Source organism: Patagioenas fasciata, chromosome 8 (genome assembly GCF_037038585.1).
Source record: "Patagioenas fasciata isolate bPatFas1 chromosome 8, bPatFas1.hap1, whole genome shotgun sequence".
In the NCBI taxonomy this organism is placed as follows: Eukaryota; Metazoa; Chordata; class Aves; order Columbiformes; family Columbidae; genus Patagioenas; species Patagioenas fasciata.
The window spans coordinates 12384958-12397909 of record NC_092527.1 but is presented as its reverse complement, the minus strand read 5'-3'; positions in this window follow the sequence as shown (position 1 = coordinate 12397909).

The following is a 12952-nucleotide window of genomic DNA, read 5'->3' as shown; positions in this document are numbered from 1 at the left end:
CAGCTTCAGATTGAAATGTCTTGGTCCCATTTTTTTTTCCACTGAAAAATAAAAATCAAAAGGTATTTGCACAAGTGGCTACCTTTGCTCAAGGGAACAGAAACGGGAAATTATCTGTGTGGCAAAGTAAGAGGTGGTGGTGTTAACACAGTAGGCAGAGGTCTTTGATTTGGCCAGGTTTCAGGCAAGGCTTTAAGTCAGGAAAGTCTACACAGCACCTGTCCCATACAACAGAGTTGTCAACAGCAGCAGATGTGGTACCTCACTCTTCCAAGTTATAACTTCACCCACGCATTTTTCAAAGTGAGTAATATAAAGTATAATACTTTATTGACGTAATACATGGAATAATGGTTTGAGAAATCCAATATGCTATTGAAAAAATGACTATTATTGAAGATCCCAGCAGTTCAACTAGACACTTTTCAGAAGTGAATCTTGAAACTGCTCATGCCCTGCCCCTTTATTCTTTAAGTGCCCATTGATTGAGAGTGTGACGTGCATCCTCAAGCACAAAGGGTTAATTACTGTTTACCACTATTATTTAAAATAATTCTGGTAGAAAAAGCTGCTGTAATAGCCTATTGTGTACTTACTTTCAAAAAGCCTGAGCACATTTTCTTTAGAAATCATAGCAATTTTAATGTTCCTGGCAAACAAAGGAATAATTACCCTTGCAGTCATTGGAATCAACGATATGCACATCACAAAAAAAAAAAAAAACTAGAAAGTATCCATTTCAACCTACTTTGACAGTAACAAATTCCCTAAAGTTAAGTTATAGTTAACTTTAGCAACAATACGTGACTATCCTTTCTCTTGCTCCCTGTCTTTCATTTTATTAATTCTTTGGTAAAATATAGTTAAAATTTCTGTGGAAAAGCAAGGCCTTATAAGTACATATGGGCACTTTAAAAGCTACCTCTCTGTATACTGTAGGAATTGGAGAGAGGTAAAGGAAAACACAAAAGGAAGCTAGAAAAACAGAGAGTGAAATCTTCTGAAATAAGCCTCTCCACAGCACCTTCTATAAAGCTGTACATTGCTGTGTAGCTTGTAAAGCGTTCCTGCTTGTTCACAGAAACAAGAAACCCCCTTAAACATGGGATTAATTCTAAGGAAATTCAGAAATCTCAGTAGTTCAGAGGAGACAGGGACAGGCTGTCCCTGTGGTAGGACACATGTTTGCACAGTCTGGATAGCAACAGTAATAACAGTAGTAATAAATGCTACAGAAAACAAATGTTTAGCTCTTCATTAAGTCATTTGAAGGGATTCTTCCAGCTAAATCACAAAATACAAAGTGAGGAGATACAGAATATAGTTGAAATGCCAACAGCACAGAGCTATGAGCTCAGCAGAGAGAACTTGGCATGTACTACTGAAATTTAATGGAAAACCAGGTTTCTTTCACCACTGCAAATCTTCTGTTCAGTCAGTGCCTTTCCCTGACTAGTATTTTCCCCAGTTTTACCACAGAATTACCTTATTTGCTGAGGATGAAGAGCGACCATTCTGCCATGTTAGCAAAGAGTGTCCTGCTTAATAAGGATATGCAATAAGAAATTGCTCCTTGGTCCCACCAGGACCAGATGGCAGTGAAAGTCAAACATGCTCTGTTCATATACAAGGTCAGTGGTCAAGTGGATTGTTATGTCTGAAGCCAGTGGTAAATTCAAATCCAACACATACACAGAGCTTTTAACACAAGGGAGAAATGGACTTGATGAAGTGAACACCAGCAAGAACAGAAAAAAATTCTTTTTGTGAGGGAAGCAATTGTATGCAAATTATCTGCCCCATACAATTAAAGTCTTTTTTTTTTCTTATCATGCTAATGTAGAAGGATGGACAACCTAACAAAATGATTAGCAGAGGGAATGGGAAATAATACAGCTTATTGTATTTCAGATTAGCTAGGCTTTCACAGAAAGAACGTTTCGGTATGCTGAAGAAAACGCCATTCCCTTGTGGGTTAGATAGTAGAAATTTCCTTTTCAGGTTTTAATTTGAAACTTAAATTTATGAAACACTAATCCATGCACCATTAAAGATAGCATTTGCTGGTATAGCCAGCAAAGCAGGAATACTTATGAGCTTTCAGGAATGTAGTTTTTAAAGGAGAAAAATCATTGGAGTCAGCCTTTTCCATTGTTCATGCAGTTCTCCATTTGGCAACACTCCAAAAAAGGAACTGGCATAAGAAACTGTACAATCTGTTCTCCTTAAATCACCAGAAATTTTGGGGGTTTTTGTTTGTTTTTTTTTTGTTTGTCTGTTTGGTTTTTTTTCCTTATTTTTTGGAATATAGGGATTTTTTGCCAGGGAAATGGACAAAGTAGAAGTCAGAGTGCTTTGCTCCTTTTTTTTTTTTTTATATATAAATATAAAAATATATACATTCAGATATAACCATAGATCAGATCTACCACGTCCAGTAGCCCAGCCCAGCTTGTTGGATAGTGGAGTATGTCACAGAAAGACAACTACATGGGCAGGAGAAATGCAGTGTTATTTCCCAAAAATACCCTTTCAGTCTCTAGCAAATTGCAGTTCAGAGATCTCTTGAGCCAGACACATTTTCTTGATACTTACAACACCTCACTGGATTTATCCCATTGTTTTTCTGAACTCATGTAAACTTTCAGCATTCAGAACATTCTGCATGTCGCATGATCCACTTCAGCTTTTTATCAGTGCTGAACTGACGGCCTGCTGATTTAATTTGCTCTCTTTCTTCTGTGATAGACCTAACACAATACTTAATTTCTAGGATAGTGCTGAGAATTGAGCTAATATTTTTGCCACACCATCCACCAGGATGCTAAAATCTGATTCCTAATTGGAAATAGCGCAGAAGCCATCATTTTATGTGTACAGATAGGGTTGGTTTTTTCCTTTTCATGCATCACTTTACATTTACCTACACAGAGTTTCATGTGCCATTTCTTTCACTCAATGACTTCAGCTCATAAGATTTCTCTGCAATTCTTTGCAGCTGGTCTTTCCCTTTAGTATCTTGACATTCTTTGGACTGCCAGTAAATTGTGACCTGTTTATTCACTCCATTTCAAGATTATTTTGACCATGATAATTTTTCAAGATTATATATTGATCAGCACTGATTCAAATACAAACTTCTCTCTAATGACATCAACACTTGTCCACACTTTGAAAACTGATTGTCCATTTCTATGTTCTTTCTACTTTTTAACCGATTGCTTTTCCATATGAACACAAGGATATGTAGCTTTTGGCAACTCAGTGGTTATATTCATTCCTTGAAGTCCCTTTAGCGAAAGATGACTGTCAAGTACCTTTTCAATATGAAGGTAAACTGCATCATTGGGATTACCCTTATCAACTTGATTTTTGTCTACTCAAAAAAAAAAAAAAAAAGCAAATTTGTGAGGCATAACTTCCCTCTTCCTTTCACAAAAATCATGTAAATACTTCCTCCTTTTCAGCCCATTTCTGTAGAGTGAACTCCTTTAGAAACTTGTCAGTGCTTCTCCTGTCATAGAGTCAATAGCTGATGTGCTCTGATACAGGTTCAGTTTACTCATAAGACCCTAACTAAAGAGCCACAAAATGGAAACAGAAAACAGTGCAAGCATTTAAAGAAGAACAAATAAACAAGCCAAACAAACAACAACAACGGCAGTGATTACAGAATCTTCCAAACAAAATACCAGGAAGGGGAAAAAAAGGTAAATTAATAATGTTTTATCTTTCTACTATAGCTTAAATCCAACTCCACTTTTGTGTACCACACATTCATTAGTCATGATAAGTCTTTGATCTTAACTAATAGACAAAGGAATAGAAGAACAGCCTTTAAAGAATTTGTTGGCTTCCCTGTAGCAGTGGTAATGACTTTTGTCCCTTTATTACCATAGAAACTGAGTCAGCAATAATAGTACTTGCAAATAGTATCTCACCCAAATATACTGTATGCTGTCAACAATCAATATTTGCAAAATATCTGACCAACATGCTGGACAATTTCACTGGAACAAGAGGTTGGAGAAACTTACTCTTCTAAGACTTACACTTTAATGAGCTCTATCAAATTACCTATTTATCTGCAAATGCATGTTTCTCAAACACGTCTAGAAATTGTCTCTATGTTTTTGTTATATGTTTAAGTAGCCTCAAGTTTGCTAGTACTGGCTCATATGTCTTTGATAAACAGCTGTTCAAAAAACGCTTAGAGAAGTTATTCTTCTCTTAACTGTTGTAGTGGCATGGAAGTAGAACTGTGCACATAGTTAATTTTACTTATTTTGTCATTAGTTTTAAATTATTTAACTAGTTAAGGATAATGCACCTTGTTATCTCCCCCAAGCAATACAACCCCAGTTAAAGATTACATGAAAGGAGAAGTATCTACTTCAAGATGCAACAGAGGATGCACAGAACAGATTGTTTGCGTCTCCAGTTAATTACTGATTAGGTTTTTACCTCCATATATAAAATATTCATGCCTGAATATTAAAATTCAGACAATTAGTCCCAGAAAAGATATATGTGGTGAGGTTTGTGTGGATTTTGTTTGTTTTTCTCTCTCTTTGTTATACTAGGGGTGCAACGGCAGTCAGATAAGTAAGTCTTTTAAAAATTGATTTTTCCTCTTCCCCCAATGCCAGAGAGACCATCTGAAGTCCCAGTAAAGTTTTCCAATTTCATCTAAAAGTTGCCTCTCTTACTTTTTTCCACTTCTGAATGTTTAAATGCTTTTTTCCTATTTCTGAATGTTTAAAATGCATCACTCATCTTTTTAATAGCACCAGCTGAAAGATTCATGTAAGCTGTTGCAGAATAGTCTTTGCAAAATAGATGCTGGAGAGGAAGTGAGCCACTGATAATGCTCTTATCTCAATGGTGTGGAGTGCAGGCTGGGGTTTCAGCTCACCTTACAAGGTTAGTTAAATCACCCCATCTTACAGTTTGGGCTGCTGGACTGATACGGCTGCAAGGCACTTATCTTCTCTGTACCAGGACAGGAACGGTAGCCTTTGGGAACAGCACAACACAGGCATTTGCTAAACAAACAAGTCTGAGCTACAGTCTTTAGTAAAACTATAGCTTAGTTTAACTGGCTTAATCGAGACAAACTGAATTAAAGTTCAGTTAATTATGTGTGAGAGCCTCCACAAAATGATTAATGTGAAGAAACTATTCTATTTCAGAAGGTAATTCAGATTATTCCCTTTTGCTTGTGTCCTCCCCACATGAAGAAGCCATTTATAAATCAAACACCCCATCCCCTACTCAGCTGGACTTCAAAACCACATGGTTTAGAAACAGAAAAAATTCCATCAAGTACAATAACCTCACCTATGTGCCTAAAGATGTTCCCCTCTAAATGAACTAACTTACACCTTGTGCTTATTTTGCTTACCTTTCTTCTCCCTTTGGCAACAGGAACGTCTACATTAGTATTCAAAGAAACTAAAGTAAGGCAGCTGTGCATTTCCACTCTAGAAAACACTATTCACAACTTGTATTATTACCAGCATACTCAAAAACCTGTTCTTTTAAGATAAATGCTCTAGTCAAAGCAGAAATTATAGTTTCATGCAGAGATTACCAGGAGATAGCCTTTGGTCCATGTTGTGAGGCAGCCTGATCAGACCCTCATGACCTTCCCCTCCAATCTCAAATCTCCAGGAAATTGCTGGAAAGCAGTTACTGTTTCAATCACAAATTCCAGTTTAAATAACCAGCTAAACTTTTGGCAGCTGCAGTCCACTAAGGATATAGACTTCCTTAAACTCCTCAGTTAATAGAAATTTGTAAGAAGCCAGAGGAAGCAAGCACATCCATTTTGTGCAACATTTAATTTGAAGTATCAAAATGTCTCCAGATCCCTTTGGTTTTGCTTTTGCAAAGCTGGAGAGCAAGATTTGACAAATATTCATACCTTTAAAATGTATCTACTCAGTGAAGAGCGTGAACCCAGAAAAAATTCCAAATGCTGAAGATCAGTTTCTAATGAAAGAGAGATGAATCTGTCCAAACCCTACTGGAAGACACTGTTTTTAACAGTCTTGTGGCACAAGATTCTAAAGAATCTTCCAGTTGCTTATATGTCCAATCAGCTCAACTTCCTAAGCTTTTAATCATCAGTCCCTCTGACTGGATTGGGGTTCATCCCACATCGACAGCCCACAGACTTCCCCAGAGCCCAAGTGTCCGAAGGCAGAGGCTGAAATTGCAGCTGTAACACTCGTGTACTGTGAAACCATCTGTGCAGTCTCACAGCAACTCTTCATCTAAATGGCTTCAAAATGCAAGACTGATGAGTCTTTTCACTTCTGCTCAGTAGGTGATAAGAGAGTATTTTACCCCAAGCTGTGGCCCAAATGTATTGGACACTAAATGCATTACATTTATTTTTATTTCGTCTTGGAGTGAGAATTAGTAAAAACCACCCTTTGTAATGGCCCAGCTTACTCATTTGTTCGCTACCATGGCATTTGCTGTGTGGCCCTTCTAGTCACTCCCTGACAATAAGCTACTACACGGTCAGTCATAAAGCTCCAAGGAATTTTTAGGCCACAGGTCACTTTGCTTACTTTGAAAGCGAATTTTCTATCTGCATTAGAAAATGCCTGTATTGCTCCCTGCCACCTCCTCTTCTCTCTTTCCCTCTGCCCCTCCCAGCTTCCAAAGCTGAACTTATTAATATACTATCTGGAAAAAAAAAAAAAAAAAAAAAAAGAAGAAGAAAGCTTTCACAAGAATCACAATTTTACTGATGTCTCTCTTCTCTCCTTACATTACTTGGACAATTTTATTCTCATGTACATACTTATCTTCCTATTGCATGTAATTGTGTGTCTATCTGAGTGGTTAATGCAAGTGTAATGATGCCAATTTCCAGCCTGTCAGTTATTCCGGTGATACAGGTCAGTGGCTCCCCTATTCCTCCTCTTCACTGAGCTGATTGTCACAAACTCAACCTAAAGACTGTTAAGCTGGAGGACAGCAAAGGTAAAACCAGGTAGCAACTAAATGAGGAACTATGGAGACCATAAACAGCTGGGAAGGCTGGCAAAGCAGTTCACACCATCACAGGCAGGAGATAGGTTGCACAGTGAGACTCCATTTTATGAAATACTTTATTCATTAATTTTAATTCCAATTACTGTGCCTCCTTACTTTAAGCCTCAGAGTTTGCTCTGCTGCTGTGGTTTTCTTTTTAATTGTGGAAGAGAAGGTGAGAAAGCAGTATGTGGTACAACTAGAGATAAATGGGTTATCTACCTGGACACTAGAAATTTGCAGTTCAAGCACCAACAAAAGGATGATATGTCTAATTTCAGACTTCCTTCTTTCTCTAGAAAGGCAGTAGAGGTTCCACAGGACCATTCTGCAGGAGCTGGCCAATAACACCAAGAAAATTGGGCTACAGGGACATGAGGAATAGCAAGCTTGTAGAGTTCAGTGGCATGTAGAAAACCTCCAGGGAGCATTTAACTCATTTACAGGATGTTTACCAACACTTCAAGGAGTTTAGAAATGGCCAGTGTCATGGCTCCAAGAACAGAGGTAATTTTCAGTCCACAGGCTGAAAGGCAGATGTGTAAGATAAGAGCTCAGACTGAGCACTGGCAGCCATGGAGAACTCCAACTACTGTTTAATATTGGAGCAATTTACTCCAATGTTTCTTTCATGCTCTAAACTTTTTGGTAAGTCAAGACAAAAAAAAAAGTTATCCTCATTGCAGCAAATGAGGGCCAGGTGAGGCAGGTGAGGCAACGTAATATATTGCCACCACGTCACACAGAGTCCACCGGAGATGTGGAAACTGATTCCAGTTTTCTGGGGACCCCACTCCAGTGCCCCACAGCACAGGACCCCTTTTCCCTCACAACAAGCTTTGGCCTGTGAATTACAGCAAGTCACAGCAATCCTACACAAGGGGCAGACTATGTGTAACTGATGTATCACTTGGAACAGAAGTCAAGACTATATAAACAATGCAGACTCAGATAATTTCCTTCCACCTAATAAATCTTTTCCACAACAGAGCACACAAGTGTGTACAGTAAATCAGAATGTGCCAAGTAAATTACATTTGTTTTCCTCAGACTGAGATAGCATAGGAATATTTAGAGCTGATTGTAGACTCTGGATTAATCTGATGTCTGAGTGCAGTTTTATCGGCCAAACCACTTTGGTTCTCCTGGATACCAAAAGACCTTTGAATCTACTTTATTTCCAGTCAAGAATATCTAGAAAGGCATCATGTCATTTCACATTTCATGGAAAGAAATGTATTTTCCTTCTCTTGTAATCTTGTAAAATCCAAACAACCAATTATGCCTGACATCAGAATTTAACCACAGGTGTGACAAAACCAGCTCATTTCAAAGGCAAGAGAACCTTTAGAAGACAACCTGCTTCCAACTCCTGTTCAGATTTAACACGGCTTTCATTTCCCCATGTGGAGCAAGATGCTGCAGGAAAAAAGAGTCTCTCTCACACCCTATTAGAATTTAGGAACTTGAAGCTTGACACATTTTGATTTGCACTAAGAAAAGTAACAGCAAGATAACATCTAGCATGTTTGAGCAGTTTGGGAAGATGCAGTAAATACATAGGTCTTTGGACTTTGGTCAGACATGACAATCTGGAACCATAAGTACTGTTCAGGTTTTTGAAGCTGAAGGTTTTGACTTTCACGCCCCATTGTTGGTAAGATACTGCTTTATGACAGACAATGTGTTAGAAAAGCCAACACTAAGATACATGTGGAAACTACAGGGACACAGAGAGAAGCATAATCAGGCCAAGTGAGAGAACTTCTCTCTCTTTCTGGAATGATGAATGGGATCACAGCCCTCATTACAGGATAGGCTCAAGGTTCTGAAGTCAATGCCCCAAAACTTATCACAATTCAGCCTGAGAAAATGTTGAGACATCACTCAGGTGCTCCTACCCTGGCCCAACAGACAAAGCAGACCAATGTAGTTTCTTTGTCTGTTGCTACCATTTCTAGCACTTTGTGATAAAAGAACATGTCCCACTGGTGCTCATTTACAGAAACAACAGAAATCACTATAGATGACAATGACAGGATGACCCAGACTACCAAAGAACAAAAACACATACATAAGTAAAACCTAATACTCTCTATCTAACACCCGCCTTTTGTCAAAACACACATTGCCATTTTTTTTTCTGAGCTTGCAGCCTCATCCAAGACACTGACTGGGCAAATAGAGAATAACACCTAGACTAACAGTTTCCTTCAAAGTCATAAATACTATTAACACTCATGTAAAATGACCAATAGACAACGAAAATCAGAGCACAGTGTATATCATGTGCTTCCTTGGATAAGCCTGTAAGAATGAGGGTAACATTACAGACAAGATCATTAAAAACAGAATGCTTTTAATGGTGAACAGCACAGCTTGAGTTGCCTGTTCGGAAGTAAGTTGAGCATGCTGTGATTTACAGAGATCCCAAAATTTGCCTGTTTAGGATTTGTTTTGGTGGTTTGTTATCAGACTTTTTTTTAATCTAGTAAGAATTTTATTTGATTAGTTATGATAAAATAAAGTGTGGGGCTTTTTAAAAATCTGATACTATGTGACTGGGTTTTTTTGTTTGATTATTTCTTTGATTAAGTTTATATCTTTCCTCCAAAACCACAACAGCCGTATCTTATACTTTACACAGCCTTGTCTTGCAACTTAATATTTATAACATTTATATCTTGACCCTTTACACCAGCAACTGTTGTGTTATCTCTCTACCTTTCACTTGACTGTGTAACATGCAGCAAGAATAGAGCAGATCCCTGAGGTATTATACGATCAGAAAAAAAAAATAAAATAAAAACTCACAGCCCTTTTGTTAAAGAATTTTCTTTTCCCCAGGTTTCCACGTGCAGAGACTCAGGCATGGATTCCAGAAATGTTTTTTATTTGTCACGGGTCTCATTTCACATCTCATGTCATGTGCAATGATTTGTGCATTTATTATTTTTTTATTCAAAACTGCCTAAAGTCAATCCACTGATGTTCCTCCCTACCACCATATAACTATAGTTTAATGGGTCTGATACACAGAGCACGTCTGCTGAGCACATTGATGTTCTTCACAGGGAGAAAAATGGTTTCTATGAAGTTAGTCCTCTGCCAGTTTAGCTCTTGGAGCAGAACACCACTGCACATGTAGGACAGGATATCCCCTGGGGACAAGAAGCAGGGAAGAATCAGGTAGTCATTCTCTAGAGCAGGTGTGTCATCAATCTGCATCTCTCACAACAGCTTTACTAGAGACACAATGTTTCAGAAGACTGCACTGCACCTCCTGAAGGAACCTGGTCACTGACACTTCAACTTTGCACTGTTGAGGCTCAGAACACCACCTTTTTTCTGCTTGATGTGTCAGAGTCATCACATGGAAGACAGCAAAGTCACGAAAGAGAATCTGAAAAGTACAAATACTTTGGTGGTATGACCTTGCTTATCGGTAGAACTTAGCAGACCGACTGTAACTGCCTGATTCTAAATGCCACTTAGATTGCAGTTATTTCCCATTCCTGCTGGTACAGCAGTCATGTAAGATTACATCTGCACATAAGGCCTGGCATGAGAGAGAACTCCTTGGGGTTTTCTTTCTAAACTACATATGAACTTTGATTAAGCAGATAAGAATCTTAAATCTAAGCTTCTCTAAGAGCATACTGGGAAATGGTTCACACAAGTAGTCACCAATAGAGTCACTGTTGCTAATTCATTAGCTAAGCACCAGTGTCTGAGAGTGTCACCGTAAAGCATTTCTTAAAGGCATTTGCACAATGAAAGCACTAGATAGTGTTTTAGGGAGTTTGATTTTCTCCCTGCTCTCAGGAGCTGCTGAATGGCTGCCACTTCAGGAAACTATTCCAAAATAGCTTACTCTTCCATGTAAAGCCAGGCTACCACCAGGACAGTTTTCTTCTTTCTGTATTTCTCTTTTCTCCTCTTCTTCCTTTTCACTCATCGTTTTACATCTCATATGAAAATCATATTCTGTGTTTTATTATTATAGACATTACCTTGGAAAACTGCTAGATGGTGCTAGAATATATACATATGCAATACTGTGCCACTGCAGTGGTTTAGGCTACAATCCTCACCCCTAGATTTAGTCTTCCAATGCAATTGCCTTGTGATTGCTTATTTTGTAAGCCAGAAAGCTGTGTCCCAGAATAGCAGAGTCTTATTTCCTCATACTTGGGACAGGGAGCGGATGAGGAAGTTCACACAAAGACTCAGCTGCAGTCACATCTGGGCCCAGGTCAAGGAGACAAACAGTTCTGTACGGGTCTGTTTGACTGGGGAGGAGGATACATGAGAAGGGTAAAAAACTGTCCTGGTTTTGTTAAAAAACAAGACTGGTTCTCTTTTAGTGATTTTTCTTTCAGCTAAGTTCTTCTAGGTGACTGTACTTTTCTGAGTTTTAGCCTGCATATTTTTCCTAGGATGCAGTACTCGGTGCTGATAAGAGACCAACGGAATGCTGAAGAAGCTCATGTTTAGATTTATTACTATGGTGGCTAAGAAAGACTGATAAGTTTTCCCACATTCCATTGTGAGAGGGGCGTGTTTGAGGAGGGGTGGATGGAACAGGTGACTAGAACTGACCAACGCAAGTATTCCATCCCATAATCGTCATACCCCCTATATGAGAGGGTGGTCACAAGGGTCACGCTCTCTTTGATCATGGCCAGCATCTAGAGAGAAACCGTGACAAAAACCATGAAACCGTGACAAAAACAAACAAGAAAACAAACCAGAAAAACGTCTGCTCCAAAGCAGGTCTACAGCAAAGGATGAGTTTTTCAACAGATATCAAATTTGTCTGTGACGCATGTTATCACTCTGCTGTTAGTGTCTTTGGATTGGTTGTGTAGGGAAGTTTAAACACTATATATCATAAATGCATCTCTTTATAAATGAGAGATGCAGTTAAAAAGAAGGGCCATAACATACAGAGGAACACACAGACTCACTCTGGAGCAATTGAGATTACACAGTACAGAGTTTGTTCACAATCCATTAGAGTTTTTATATTTAAAAAAAAAAAAAAAAAAAAACACACACAAACCAAAACATTTTAAAATAGTATTAATATACTTGATTCTTAGCACTGACGGGTAAGCATGTGGACACTGAGCAAAAAGAAAGCCCAAGCAGACTAAGCCCAGCTTTAATTACTGTTAATCTGCAGAGACATTCACATCAGAAATATCACCCTGGCATTTTCCTGTTTACCAGCTGCAGATCAAGCTCTGTAACATTTAATCTTTGTAAGTACTTGCCCTTTGCAAACCTTGCTTTCCCTCAACAAATCACCTCCTCTGCTCCCGCTGCACAGCAGTTCCTGATGGCTCCTCCCTGACTAGTCCCCCTGCAATAAAGAACTGGGGAGCTCTTCCTGACCCCTGTTCCCCTTTCCAGCTTTCCCTTCCTGGGGTCCCATACCAGTGTTGGGGACACCAGCTTCACCCTGACAAACCAGAGCCCTGGGAGGCCAGGGCAGCCACGGCCTTGTTCCTAGTGCTGGGCACAGTTTCTGGAAAAGCAAGAACATGACCAGCAGAACTGTGTAACTGTCATTGAAGTGTCCAAGGAGCTGCTGAGATCAAAACAACACATGGACCAGCCCAGAAGCACACAAGCCACTTCAGGAGATCTAGAGCTACTCTGTTCCTAGATAAAGGCAAAATTAGGCAAAGTTAGCACCACCCCACTTCAATAAAACTACACTCAATCAAACCACCAATGACTACATGGTAACTACATTTATCTCTTAGTCTAGCAGTATCTGAGAAGGCTAGAACTTCTTGGCATTCAATTTTGCCAAGCTGCTGTATCCAATAAGTTTTAAGATAAATTGATTTGTTTTCAGCTTCTCATATATGGGAGAACCACATAAATATAA